This window comes from Lepisosteus platostomus, chromosome 5 (assembly GCF_059453375.1).
Source record: "Lepisosteus platostomus isolate fLepPlt1 chromosome 5, fLepPlt1.hap1, whole genome shotgun sequence".
NCBI lineage: Eukaryota > Metazoa > Chordata > Actinopteri > Semionotiformes > Lepisosteidae > Lepisosteus > Lepisosteus platostomus.
Window position 1 is genome coordinate 35,450,874 of NC_142615.1, and position 12,367 is coordinate 35,463,240.

Genomic DNA, 12,367 nt, shown 5'->3' on the forward strand with positions numbered 1-12,367 from the left:
TCACGCGTGCAGTGCGGCCTGTCCGTCTGTTTATTTGTCAGCTTTGCCGAGACACGGGTGCTTGTGTATTAGCGTGAGCGTTTTTTAATCTGATCATGAACAGTTTTACAAGTCCGCAAAGGTTCGAGGAAAGGTTTATCGCCAGCTGAAAAGAGACACAGGGCTTCGGCTGTGGAGACTTGTTCGGCTGGCGTTCGGGGAGTCGCGTTTTTCAGAATTGTATTGAGATCGTTTTCCACAGAGCTCAGATGTCAAAGCACAGCAGCAGCTCTCCACAGCAATCCTCTATAGCGCCCTTTCTCCTGCAGCTCCGTCCTCATTGGAAGGAAGCAAGAGTGAAAGGCTGAAGTGAAATAGAGCGGGGACGAAGGCAGTGAAGAGAGAGAACGTGGGAAGAAGAGAAAAACGCAAGGGAAAAAAAGCAGCGTCGTAAAAGAGGTGACGGAGCTGTCCTCTCTATAAGAAGGGTGCCAGCAAGCCTTGCTCTCGCTTATGGCCACACCCCCTTGAGCACGCCTGATCTTGTCTGATCTTGGAAGCTAAACAGGGATGGGCCTGGTTAGTACTTGGATGGGAGACCGCCTGGGAATGTCAGGTGCTGTAAGCTTTTAAGTGCAGGTGGCGCCCTATCCCCGCTCGCTCATTCCCCTGTTCACACGTGCAGTGCGGCTTTTCCGTCTGTTTATTTGTCAGCTTTGGCGAGACACGGGTGCTTGTGTATTAGCGTGAGCGTTTTTTATTCTGATCATGAACAGTTTTACAAGTCCGCAAAGGATCGAGGAAAGGTTTATCGCCAGCTGAAAAGAGACACAGCGCTTCGGCTGTGGAGACTTGTTCGGCTGGCGTTCGGGGAGTCGCGTTTTTCAGAATTGTATTGAGATCGTTTTCCAGAGCTCAGATGTCAAAGCACAGCAGCAGCTCTCCACAGCGATCCTCTATAGCGCCCTTTCTCCCGCAGCTCCGTCCTCATTGGAAGGAAGCAAGAGTGAAAGGCTGAAGTGAAATAGATCGGGGACGAAGGCAGTGAAGAGAGAGAATGTGGGAAGAAGAGAAAAACGCAAGGGAAAAAAAGCAGCATCGTAAAAGAGGTGATGGAGCTGTCCTCTCTATAAGAAGGAGAAGAAGAAGAGGAACAGAGGATTTGTTTGTCTTAAGTAAGACTTTGTTTTTTGTGAATTTTTGTGTTTTTTTGGTGTTTTTGGTTGATTTTTCAAGCCCTTCCCTTCAGCCTAGCTCTGTTTGGGGAGGGGAGAGACTTTTGGTTTTTTTCTGTTGCTTTTTTGTTGCTTTCTGAGCCCTGTTTGTGTTTTAATGGAAGGAAAAAACATGGAGGCAGAGAAAGTTATTGTAGTGGAGGAGGAGAGTGGTGTAGGAAAGAGAATGATGAGGAATTCGGACCGACCCCCCCGGCGGGTTTTTGCAAGGGCGCATACTGTTGTGGTGGATGTGAGCGGCGTGGAGAAACCGTCTGCGGGTGCTATTATCGCAGCTGTGCACGGCGTCTGTGGGGAGGGCTCTCTTTTTGCCTGCCGCCCCCAGACGCCAAAAGAGTTTGAACTGACTCTGGACTCAAAGGAACATGCAGACGCGGTGACTGTGGGGCTGGATGTGCAGGCCACACCCTGCTACTGCCGCTGGCTAGAGCCGAAGGAGGTAGTGGTGTCCTTCTTCCACCTCCCGGCATATATCTCAGATTAGACTATCAAGGAGAAGCTGAGTAGCTGGGGGGTGAGAGTGATTTCGGACATCAGGATGCGCCACTACCCCGGGACCACCATTGCTGATGGCACGAGGTTTGTTCGGATTCACTTTCCCGAGCATGTAGCCTCGTTGCCATACAGCACCCGCTTCGCCACGGCAGAGGGGGAGCAGTACTTCAGGGTCCTCCACAACCAGCAACAAAGGGTGTGTCATGTCTGCCTGGACTCGGGGCACATCGCCAAGGACTGCCCTGAGTTCCTCTGCTATGAGTGCAGACAGCCCGGCCACCGCGCCAGGAACTGCACCCCTGCCAAGTGCCCGGACTGCCTCCATGCGCTCATGAGCTGCAACTGCAAGCCGGAGCCGGAAGATCCAGCCGCCGCAGGAGCAGCTGCCCGCAACGCTGAGGGGGTTGAAGATGGACTACGGGTGGCCGCTGCAGCTGAGCATGGAGAGTTGCCAGCAGTGGCGCCCCAGGACCCCAGTGAGCCAGCAACGCCCTAGACGGTGATGGGGGAGAGGCAGAGGGAGGCCCCTCCAATCCTGGGTACAGCGCAGCAGAAAGGAGCCGGGGACCAGCCAGCATCTCCACCAGCAGGGGCGCCCCGTTGCCTTAACAAACCTGCTGCGTCCCACTCTGTGCCGCAAGAGAAGTGGAGGAAGGTTGCTCCACAACAGGCGGCGGTGCAGCGTGGTGCAGCAGAGATCCTACAGGCACCACCACCACCAGAGGCGGCCCCTCAGCGTACCAGTGGGCTTATGACACCCCAGCCTGTGCAGGGAGAGAGGCAGAGGGAGGAGGCGATGGCACCAGCACCACCACCACCATCACCGTCAGCGGTTCCCCAGGTTACCGGTGAGCCAGCAGGGCCCTCTTCTGGGCCAGGGGATGAGAAGCCTGCTGGGGTCAGCAAAGGCACTGCTGCGAGGCGTGTGACCAAGCAGCAGCGGCAACGGCGACAAGACCCTGGCAAGGTGGACATAGGCCCAAAAGAAGAGATGCCCGAGGACCCAGAGGAGCCTGAGGGGAAGCGCCCGGTTGCCATGCAGTGGCCACAAGACACCCGGCCAGGTGAGGGAGCCTCTTCAATACTCTGGCAGGCACCGTTGGCAGAGACTGAGGAAGGGGAGTTGGATATGGTCGCGGGAGGAGAGGTAGGGGAAGTGGTGGAAGAAGGAATGGAGGATGGGTGTCTTGAGATGGATGGGGCAGGGACAGAGGAGGGGGAATTACAGAGCAATGAGATGGAGGGGGAAGGGGAGGTGGTGGAGATGGATGGGGTGGAGAGGGAGGACAGGGAGGAGGGGGAGGGGAGTGGGCAAGCCGGGGTACAACAGCCTGGGCCCTCAAAGGCTGGGATCCAGTGGCACCACGTCAGGCCTCAGCCCAACCTGAAGCCCAATTCAAGAGTTGTCCGCCGACCCATCCCTGATGTCTCTGCGGTGGCGGAGACAGGAGGTGGGGAGGAAGCAGCAAGTGTTGGCAATGAGAATGTGGCAGAAAGGGCGGGGAAACTGTTGTGAGGGCCGGAGAATTAACTTCACTCTTTCCCGGCCAAATACGTGATGGCATCTTTCGCCTCTTTAAATGCCAACGGGCTGAGGGACAGAGCGAAGCTGGGGGCAGTGTTGGCTCTGCTGGGGCGGACGGATGTTGTCTGCCTCCAGGAGACCTTCTGGGACGAGGAGTGTGTCCGGAAGGTGAGAGCACAGTGGGACTGGGAGCTGTTTTACAGCAACGCCTCCGGCCTGTGCAGGAGGGGGGTGGCCGTGCTGGTGAGGAGGGGAGTGTACGAGAGCGTAAGGCTCCTGCACCGCGACAGGGACGGCCGGCTCCTGCAGGTCTGTCTCGGGTTTCTGGGACAGTCCGTGGTGCTGAGCAACATCTACGCCCCCAATGGGGAAGCTGAGCGGCTCGCCTTCTTCAAGCAGCCAGGGCTGGTCGTCGGAGATTTTAACTGTGCACTGAGTGCGCTCGATGTCGCGGTTGGGATGACCTTTAAGAGCAGCGCTGCTCGCAGCTTCCTGGAGCGCAGTGCGGAGGCTCACGGGTTCGTGGATGCGTGGCGTCAGGCTTATGGTGCGCGGAGGGACTTTTTTCGGCGGCAGGTCGTTGAAGGTGTCTTGAGACAGAGCCGGATCGACCTGTTGCTGGGGCACATGAGTCTCTTCCCGTGCCTGAGCCAGATGCGCTATGTGTTCACGACCCTGAGCGACCATGCTGTGCTTCACTTCTCTGTAGCAGGGGCACAGGAGGACCTGGGCCCCGGCCTCTGGTGCTTTAATAACGCGCTCCTGGGGGAGGCTTCATTCTGTCAGGGCATAGAAGACCTAATTCGGCAGCAGCTGCAGTGTCCCCTGTATAGGTCAGAAAAGCTGGTCAGGTGGGATAATCTCAAGTACGGCATCAAAGAGTTCAGTATCTCGTATGGCCTGTCCCAGGGGCGGGAGAAGGCCAGGCGGGAGAGAGAGCTTCGGGCTCGGATCGCCTCAGAGCTCGGGCTCCTGGCAGATCACGGCGGGGGCTGCGAGCTCTTGCTGGAGCTGAGGGGTGAGCTGCAAGCCCTGGAGGAGGAGAAGTGGAGAGGAGCCAGGGTGCGCAGCAGATCCCAGTATCTTGCCAAGGGCGAGAAGAGCACGAGGTTCATTTTTCGGCCTGGAGCAGGAGAGGCAGCGCAGCTCCTTCATCGAGGAGCTGGTGGGAGAGGACGGTGTGCGGCTCTCTGCCCCCGAGGCCTTTAGGAATGAGGTGTTTTCTTTTTATAGCGCCTTGTTCTGGTCCGAAGGGGTGGATGAGCAGCAGACCCGGGCCATGCTGGCTTGGGTGAGTACCCGCCTGTCACAGAGCGATCGTGAGCTCTGTGACAGTGCGCTGAGCTTGGAGGAAGTGCTTGAAGCACTTCGGGGCTCGTCACCTAACAAGAGCCCTGGGTGGGACGGGCTCTCCTCCAAGCTCTACAGACACTTTCAGCAGTCCCTGGGGCCCCTCCTTCTGGAGGTGTTCCAGGAGATTGCCAGGACTGGCGCTCTGACCCCATCTATGAGAAGGGGGGTGATCTCTCTTGTCTACAAAAAGCAGGGGGATCCCTCCCTTTTGAAAAACTTTCACCCGATCAGTCTGTTGAACACGGACTATAAGATACTAACTCGTGTTCTCGGGAAGGTTCTGCCCAGGATCCTGTCGCCTTCGCAGACCTACTGCGTCAAGTGGAGAAACATCGCGGACACGGTGTGCTCCATCAGAGATGTTGTGGACCTTATGCGGGAGCAGCCGAGGGGTGGATACGTCCGGAAATTGGACCAGGAGAAGGCCTTCGACAGGGTGGAGCATTCCTTCCTGTTTGAGGTCTTGAAGAGCTTTGGCTTCGGCGAGGCCTTCATCTCCTGGGTGAGGCTCGTGTACAAGGGGATCGTGAGCTGTGTCAAGGTGAATGGTTCCCTCACGAGCTTCTTTCCAGTGACCTTGCCTGGGGGCATCGCCACCTCGTTGATCTACCAATATGCTGACGACACCAGACTGACGTTGGCAGAGGTGGCGGAGATCTCGGCCATTTTAGAGGTGGTGCAGGCCTACTGCCCTGCCTTGGGCGCCAAGGTAAACTTGGAGAAGTCTGAGGTCATGCCGGTGGGGAGGGCAGACCTTGCCCCGCTCTTCGGCTACCCTTTCAGGGTTGAGACGGGTCACCTGAAGGTCCTTGGTGTCTACATTAACGCTGATGAGCAGGCCACTGGGCTTCTCCTGTGGAAGGAGAAGCTCATTAAGATGAGGGCCAATTAAATCGGTGGAGACACAGGTCCCTGACCCTTAAGGGAAGGGTCCTGCTTGTTAACACACTGTGGCTGTCCCTCTTGTGGTACCCACTGTCTGTGATGCCTCTTCCTGAACGGGTAGAGAATGAGATTAGGCAACTGGTGGTGGGATTCGTGTGGGAGGGGAAGCCTCTGCGGGTCACTCATGACACCCTCATTGGGGAAATCTCCAGGGGTGGGCTGAAGCTGTGTGATATAGGCCTGAAGCTGAAAAGCTTTAGGCTGAAAGTAGTGAAGAAGTTCCTTGACCTGGATAATGTCAGCATTTGGAAGATTGGTATGGCAAGCTACCTCGAGACTTGCGGGGGCTTGGGGCAGGAGACCCTCCTGGTGAGGCTGACTCAGGGGTTGATAAAACATCTGCCCTCCTTTTAAAGGGAGGTCCTGCTGGCGAGGGGGTAGTTCATGTCCCAGCATGTCTCCTACACGCCGGAGACCCGGGCCCAGCTTCTGGAACAGCCTCTGTTCCTCGACCCCCTGCTGGTGTCTCGATGGAACAGGCAGCTCTACGAGGCTGGCATATCCAAGGTCAAGGATCTTCTTTATGAAGTAAAGGACAGATTTCTGCCCACCCAGGCTATTGTCGACGCTGTGCGAGAGGTCGACGACGAGCTGCCTGTCAGTAAGATCCGTCAGGATTACGAGCAGCTCAAACTCGGTCTCCCGGACAGTTGGCTGGAGAAGCTCCATCTACAAGACGGGGCAGCAGGCCCGGCCTGGCTGGAGCTGAGGGTGAAGTGGGGGGACCGTGGGGTAGACCTCCTGGGGTTCACCACCAGCATGTTCTACAGGCTGATGGTGGCGAAACGCTTCAGAGTGCCGGTCTCAGAGGTGTTCTGGGGTAAGATCTTCCCCCAGCTCGAGCCAGGGCGTACTTGACGGATCTGCTGGATGGCCTGTTTCGCTCTGTTCGAGGAGCTGTTCTTGACGGGGTGCCCTGGAAAGAGCTGTTCCTCTTTGGGTACCGCGGGTCTGAGAGGGGGGTTAACGCCATTTTAGTGAACCTCCTCCTCAGCCTAACGAGGACAGCTGTCTGGGAGAGGAGGAACCTCATGATGTACAATGGCCTGAAGCCAGACCTTGTCAGGCTGTACATTCCCAGGGTGAAGGACTGCTTCTCTCTCAGCCTGGACTACTGCAGGGCTGAAAGGCGGATGGCCGACTTTCGCAGGATCTTCTTAAAAAATAACATCTTTGTGGACCTGCGGGAGGAAGGCCTGTACTTCCGGCTCTGAGATGGGGGTGTCTTTGAACAAAAGACACACACGGCTCCACCCTTTTCCACCCCTGAATAGCATTGGCGAGTTGAATAGCATTCAATTCACATCGAATAGCATTGGCCCCTGAATAGCCCCTGAATAGCATTGGCGAAGCTCAGCACTGGGCCACTGGGCACAATTTCCAACCGTTTCCATAGTGTAGTGGTTATCACGTTACCCTCACATGTGGAATGTCCCCAGTTCAAAACAGAGCAGCTTTTTTTGTTGCCACGCACACTGTTTGGGGATTCGCCTAGCGCTGTGATCGAACAGACCCACTCACCTCTTAGTGTGGCGGGATCTGCACAGTGCATGTCGCAGCGCTTTCTGCTTTCACTTCAATGTGCTTCCTGATGTCGAGTCGTGTGCTGTGCAGAGGCTCTGAAAGCGAGAGCAATGAAAAAGTGCACAGCCCTGTGAAAGAAAACACAGAGAAGTGAAAGGCAGTCCTTTCTCTAAGACCGGGGTAAAGTTAGCTTGAAGTTCAAAAACGATTTTGGCACACCTGTAGTGCTTTCGCGAAATCTCTTAGAGTTACAAAAACACTTGCTTTGTGTATAAAATGCATTGTGAATGCTTTCTCAGCCTTCACTTTGCCATTTTTATGACTTTTTTTTACCACGCTCAAATATTGTTTTGTCCATATCTTCACAATGGAAGCACAGAACGTCTTCAAACCAAATGCATTTTAAAGACCACAACTTGTGGAAATTTCCACATTCTCTACATCAAACTTTCAGTGAGCTAATTTCGTTTTTCATCAATGCGTAATTACGCACTAACTGGAACCCGGGGGACCGCTGTGTGCACATGTTCACAATGCGAGAAATACTGTTCAATACGGCTTCATGCGAAAAACCCGTATATGACCTTAGGAGGCAGAACAGTGCAGTGTCCAATTACCCAGACTGTAAGATGACAAGATGAGTTGATGGAAAGAGCACAAAAGTTCAGCTCGTACAATAGGCAACGAAGATCCCAGCGTCGTCATCGCACTTGAAAGGACTGCCTTGCAGACCAAGGGCAGTGGGCGGTGCCCGGTAAGAGGGGCAGAGGCGGTAAGCCATGATGCCGAGACACATGAAGCGAGGGGGATTAGCTCAAATGGTAGAGCGCTCGCTTAGCATGTAAGAGGTAGCGGGATCGATGCCCGCATCCTGCAGGTTTGAGTTTGGAGCTTCGGGAGCTCGGTGCTCTCATTCAGCCTCTGCGACTTCTGAAAGGTGCTCTTCCGTTGCAGAGAGAATGTCCTTCAGTTGTCAAGTGTTGAAGGGCCACACCTCCTTCCCAACCTCAGTCTGCACTGAGTGCGTGTCCGGCATTTTCTCGTCCAATTTGTCAGCTAAGCAAGTGAAAAGTATATCCGAGTGAAAACAGTGCTGATAATACTCTCACGAATTGTTAGAAGACGTGCTTTTGATCATCGATTGCTTAACAATCACATTCGTTCGACTTGAGCCATCAAGCTCGTAGTTTTCCTTCATATCTTGAAAGCTCTCAGTGAGAACATCATAGGCTGCAGGACGCCCCGTAACTTGATTACTTCAACAGAAAGAAGAGCAGACAGCTCCACAAATATGCGAGGCGCAGAGAGCGCAAGGCGAGCCGCACACGTTTCGGTGGCTGAGAGAGGGCAGTTTTTGCTTCTGCATTTCCCAAGTAAGGACGCATGACAACAAGCGATCGCAGTGCTCATCTACGACATAGTGGTGATGAGTTTTCAGTACGTGTTCTTTTGAACGAGCAATGAGGTTGCCGCCTTGGACAGCTGACTGCACGCTCTCATTGTGCCACATGATGAGAATTCACCAGGCTCGTTCAGTCATTAGTCACGTTCCATCGTTTGCCATAAGCAGACGCTGCGAAGTGATGTGGATATCATTTCCCAGTCTTGTGGAAGAGGAGGAAAAGAGCACACGAGGGCTCGTCCGGGAGTTGAACCCGGGACCTCTCGCACCCTAAGCGAGAATCATACCACTAGACCAACGAGCCACAGCAACACTTTTCATTTCAATCTGTCAGCGAGCTTGAGGATGGGGGAGAGGTGCCATTCGCTCGTCCAGTCAGACCTTCATCAATAAGTCAAGAAAGCCGCAATTACACGACTGCCTTGCAGACAAAGGGCAGTGAACTGTGCCCGGTAAGAGGGGAACAAGCGGCACTAGGTGACGCCGAGGCATAAGTCCCAGCAAGGGGGGTTGGCTTGTATGGTACAGCGCTTGCTTTGCATGTGGGAGGTAGCAGGATCAATTCCCGCATCCTCCAGGTGTGTGCTTAGAGCTTGATGTGCCGAAAGGTGTCCTTTAGCCTGTGGTCACGCCTTGCATGGAGAGCATCGTGCAGCTGTCAAGCGTTTCGCAGCCACGCCCCCTTTTCATCTTCTCTCTGGCTTAAGCGTCACTCCGCCCCTCTCTCTTGACATTTCATGTCAGCATGTCAGAAGTCCTAGTGACATTTTTAATGGCTGAGTGAGAGCACGATGCTGAAGCAGAGAGGCCACTTCAGCCACAGAGACTTGTGCTAGGTGAGATCTGAAAGACGGACTCGCAACAGAAACAGACCAAAAATGTATCGGTGAGATCAAAAGGCAAATGCAACATTCAGCAGAGGGCATCTAAAGATTAGGGAACGGGCGACTGAAATCCATGTGAGGCAAACTTTCCGGTGTGTGTACTGCAGCTGGGCTTGTTGGCGTAATTGGTAGTGCGTCAATCTCGTCATCTGTAGGGCCTGAGTTTGATCCTCACACGGGGCAGGGCTGCTTCCTCTCTTGCTCTTTTCAAACACTTGCGGCAACTGTTCGCTCATAACCACGTCTGGAATGCGTGACCTTTACACGGGCGAGAAGCAACGCCGCATCCCTTTTCTAAAGAACATTCACATTCAGAAATAAGTCAAGAAATTTGCCATTACTTTCGCTCGCACTGCTGTCAGCTGCCCATGTTGCCAAAGAAAGATTCACTCGGCGTCAACATGACAGAACAGCGATCACTTGAAAACAATGTTCCACACTCCGTAAGCAAGAACTTCAGTGTTTGCAGTCACCCGATATGCCGATAGTCAAAGGAGCGCAAAACACAAAGCGTCAAAAGACAAGATGAGTTGATGGAAAGAGCATTGAATTGATGAGGACAAAAGTTCAGCTCGTACAATAGGCAACGAAGGTCCCAGCGTCGTCATCGCACTTGAAAGGACTGCCTTGCAGACCAAGGGCAGTGGGCGGTGCCCGGTAAGAGGGGCAGAGGCGGTAAGACATGATGCCGAGACACATGAAGCGAGGGGGATTAGCTCAAATGGTAGAGCGCTCGCTTAGCATGCGAGAGGTAGCGGGATCGATGCCCGCATCCTCCAGGTCTGAGTTTGGATCTCTGGAAGCCCGGTGCTCTCGTTTAGCCTCTGCGACTTCTGACAGGTGCTCCTCCGTTGCGGAGAGAATGTCCTTCAGTTGTCAAGCGTTGAAGGGCCACACCTCCTTCCCAACCTCAGTCTGCACTGAGTGCGTCTCCGGCATTTTCTCGTCCAATTTGTCAGCTTAGCAAGTGAAAAGTATATCCGAGTGAAAACAGTGCTGATAATACTCTCACGAATTGTTAGAAGACGTGCTTTTGATCATCGATTGCTTAACAATCACATTCGTTCGACTTGAGCCATCAAGCTCGTAGTTTTCCTTCAAATCTTGAAAGCTCTCAGTGAGAACATCATAGGCTGCAGGACGCCCCGTAACTTGATTACTTCAACAGAAAGAAGAGCAGACAGCTCCACAAATATGCAAGGCGCAGAGAGCACAAGGCGAGCCACACACGTTTCGGTGGCTGAGAGAGGGCAGTTTTTGCTTCTGCATTTCCCAAGTAAGGACGCATGACAACAAGCGATCGCGGTGCTCATCTACGACATAGTGGTGATGAGTTTTCAGTACGTGTTCTTTTGAACGAGCAATGAGGTTGCCGCCTTGGACAGCTGACTGCACGCTCTCATTGTGCCACGTGATGAGAATTCACCAGGCTCGTTCAGTCATTAGTCACGTTCCATCGTTTGCCATAAGCAGACGCTGCGAAGTGATGTGGATATCAGTTCCCAGTCTTGTGGAAGAGGAGGAAAAGAGCACACGAGGGCTCGTCCGGGAGTTGAACCCGGGATCTCTCGCACCCTAAGCGAGAATCATACCACTAGACCAACAAGCTACAGCAGCACTTTCCATTTCAATCTGTCAGCGAGCTTGAGGATGGGGGAGAGGCGTCATTCGCTCGTCCAGTCAGACCTTCATCAATAAGTCAAGAAAGCCGCAATTACACGACTGCCTTGCAGACGAAGGGCAGTGAACTGTGCCCGGTAAGAGGGGAACAAGCGGCACTAGGTGACGCCGAGGCATAAGTCCCAGCGAGGGGGGTTGGCTCGTATGGTACAGCACTTGCTTTGCATGTGGGAGGTAGCAGGATCAATTCCTACATCCTCCAGGTGTGTGCTTAGAGCTTGATGTGCCGAAAGGTGTCCTTTAGCCTGTGGTCACGCCTTGCATGGAGAGCATCGTGCAGCTGTCAAGTGTTTCGCAGCCACACCCCCTTTTCATCTTCTCTCTGGCTTAAGCGTCTCCGCCACTCTCTCTTGACATTTCATGTCAGCTTGTCAGAAGTCCGAGTGACATTTTTAATGGCTGAGTGAGGGCACGATGCTGAAGCAGAGAGGCCACTTCAGCCACAGAGACTTGTGCTAGGTGAGATCTGCTAGGTGAGATCAACAGAAACAGACCAAAAATGTATCGGTGAGATCAAAAGGCAAATGCAACATTCAGCAGAGGGCGTCTAAAGATTAGGGAACGGGCGATTGAAATCCATGTGAGGCAAACTTTCCGGTGTGTGTACTGCAGCTGGGCTTGTTGGCGTAATTGGTAGTGCGTCAGTCTCGTCATCTGAAGGGCCTGAGTTTGATCCTCACACGGGGCAGGGCTGCTTCCTCTCTTGCTCTTTTCAAACACTTGCGGCAACTGTTCGCTCATAACCACGTCTGGAATGTGTAGTGGTTTGATGGGTTTACTGAGACAATTATTAATTGTAGCAGTAATCACGAAGTTGTTCGTTGGGGCTTTTAGAAAATCAATCGTCAGAACAACTAACAACGCACACACATGGGTTCAATACACGGGATACATTTATTAATATAACTGTGCACCAAACATATACTAGTCTGCCTGGATACGAGCGGCAGACCTTACGGCAGACCATACGGTGAGGGTTATCAATATACAAGGTATATAATCTCGAAGAGATGCAAACACAAAGAGATACACAACAGAGAATATATGTCAATATATATCGTTCGGTTACCAAATCGCTAATCAGTGTTATTACCCACTGTTATTCTAAACTCGGAAGTAAATACATTACTCATGAATTAAATTGATAACAACTTGTGTTGAGGTACAATTGAATTCTCGAGACGCAATGTAGAACATGGGGTTTACTTATCCACTGTGTTTGGATTTGGAATTTCCCGGCACGAACACCAAACCAGCTGACAGGCTCTGTTGCAGCCTCTGTTCCAGCGGTTGTCCAATGGGCGTTGTGTCGGCTTCCTCTGGCTACCGGCCAACCAGTCGAGGT

At 53.3% G+C, this 12,367-nt stretch overlaps 2 non-coding genes and 1 pseudogene across 2 annotated transcripts; 2 read left to right on the forward strand and 1 right to left on the reverse strand.

Annotated features, from left to right (window-relative positions):
- The first annotated feature begins 488 nt into the window (after positions 1-488).
- On the forward strand, positions 489-607 carry LOC148665876 (5S ribosomal RNA; annotated as a pseudogene).
- An 8,083-nt stretch (positions 608-8,690) lies between these two features.
- Positions 8,691-8,762, reverse strand: trnap-agg (transfer RNA proline (anticodon AGG)). The gene has a single exon. It is a non-coding gene; the product is annotated as a tRNA-Pro (tRNA).
- A 1,286-nt stretch (positions 8,763-10,048) lies between these two features.
- On the forward strand, positions 10,049-10,121 carry trnaa-agc (transfer RNA alanine (anticodon AGC)). The gene has a single exon. It is a non-coding gene; the product is annotated as a tRNA-Ala (tRNA).
- Positions 10,122-12,367: the final 2,246 nt, after the last annotated feature.